The sequence below is a fragment of the Centruroides sculpturatus genome, unplaced genomic scaffold (assembly GCF_000671375.1).
Source record: "Centruroides sculpturatus isolate CEXI.00-Female unplaced genomic scaffold, Cexi_2.0 scaffold421, whole genome shotgun sequence".
NCBI classification, from domain to species: Eukaryota; Metazoa; Arthropoda; class Arachnida; order Scorpiones; family Buthidae; genus Centruroides; species Centruroides sculpturatus.
In genome coordinates, this window is record NW_019385018.1 from 265,726 (window position 1) to 267,933 (window position 2,208).

The following is a 2,208-nucleotide window of genomic DNA, read 5'->3' on the forward strand; positions in this document are numbered from 1 at the left end:
TTTACTATCATAGAAGTAGTACTTCAGTAGGAAAGAATCGCAAGTAGCCTGCATGTACTGTCACAATCAGAGCCGGCCCTACCATAGGGCGAGCTCTAGTCGCTAAGTCCTAGGGGCGTCTCAGTGGTAAAGAAAATTAAAGGGTATAAATTAGGGGCAACCAAGGGGGCGCCATAATAGGATGTCGCTCCATCCTAAAACTTGCCTCGGGCCGGCACTGGTTACAATTTTTTAAATTACTTTAAAACATGCATGAAGCATCCATAAAAGGACTTAGTAGTGACTACGCAACTCTCCACTGGGAACAGATCATCTAGATTTGTTTGTATTGAGCTTTCCTAATATTGCTGTGCAGCAATACTAACAGCAGTAAATAAGCGAACAAAGTGAAAGAAAAAAGCGCTATTGAAAAGCAAAACGAAATGCCTCCTGACTGTATGTAGTCTTCTCCCTGTTCTGTTTGTTGAAAAAATTCATACGATTTGGAGATCACAAATAACGATTACACAGTTACACTTGATTTGATAAAATTACCAGAACAATAATTGTAAAATTAATATACAGTTACACTTATATATCAACTTTGTAATTTATGTAAAATCGAATTTCAGGTTTTCTCCACATGTCTAGCACCTAAACAGGATCAAGTTTTTATAAAAAGTCCTCTCGTTAAGTCACTGCTCTTAGAGATCTTCCACGTGTTATGTTGGAACGAATTGTATTGCTGTACAAACAAACAAACAAGTCGTGAAGCAGAAAAATTTAGTTATATGATATTATCTAACCAGAGTTTTAATACTGTAAAATAGGATAATCTTTCACAGTATAATATTTATCTTATAATTTAATAATTGTGAGCAGACAGCTTTTCCTGTTCCACAAGCCTTCCTTATTTATAGGAGATAAATGCATAAATAAAAGAGGCTTGTTTTATTATCCTGCATCGGAGTTTTTGAAACATATTTTCTAAAAAGTTAAAGAAAGTATTACTAAAAGAATATGTAAAAATTACTACATGAACAGCTACTACTTCCTTGTTAATATAACAAGGAAGTATACTTTTATAGTGTTAGTTATGCTGTGTTTTATCTTGAATAACTATTTATAATCTGTTTCGTCAATTTTATCGTTTTTTTGGCATATTGGGTCATGCTGTCTGTTTACTGTCTAATCTAATTTATTTGTGTGTTTATTTGCATTTGATCAAACTTACAGTTTGTATTTTGATTGCATTTTTAAGCTTCGGTAAGTCACATAATGGCTACACTAGCTTACTTATGTCGAGATTATTGTATCTGACTGAAAAAGTTTGACAATATCTGCTTAGGAGTAATGGCATTAAAGTAAAATGATTTCTTATTAGTTTTAATGTATTTATTTTTGGTATTTAAGGTGAGATGTTTTAAAAAATTTGGCAAAAAAACGAAGAAATTTTCAAATAAAAAATCAATAAGTAAGCAGTTTCTGTATTAAGAGAAATATTGTATAAACAATCACGCGCATACATGGATATAGCTTAATTTTAATAAAATTATTGTTTATTATCATGGAGATATTACACTTGAAAATTCAAATACATTCTGTTTTTCTTAATTAAAAATATAATTAGATAGAAATTCGTACCTGCATTCTAATAGATGGTTATATTGTGTTTGATAACGTCTATTTTGTAATCGTATTTTATCCTTTGAACCCATTACATCGTTGCAAAGTCATGCGAAAATTAATATCATTCATTTTTACATTTGAAACAGACTAGTTTAAATGCGCTTTGTAGAGTTACTTAGCATTTTTACTTATTAAAAAATCACATAATTTGTCATAAATATTACACTTAAATTTTAACAAATACAGATGTAATATATTAACTTCTAAAGGATTTTAATTTAAAGGTATGTACTGTACATTTTCCTTTATTTTCAATACCTATTTTCTATATTTGAATGAATTTAAATAATATAAATTAATAAATAAATTTTGTTTTAAAAACTATAATATCAGTCATTATTAAATGATTATATTATGTTAAGTTTGTTTTAATGAAGTATGAGGAAGACTTTTTAAATTAATTAACAAATATTTAATAAATATAATGGTCAGGACAATAATAAAATATAAAAATATTCACAACGTTTTAATTAAAATAAATTAAATTCTTATATCCTGTTTTTAAAATATGAATTTAAAAATGTTAATAATTTATAATAA

The 2,208-nt window shown here is 28.1% G+C and overlaps 1 pseudogene; it reads left to right on the top strand.

Moving 5' to 3' along the window:
- Positions 1-1,735: 1,735 nt before the first annotated feature.
- The window catches only part of LOC111633504, a 12,019-nt pseudogene continuing 11,546 nt past the window's right edge, over positions 1,736-2,208 (top strand).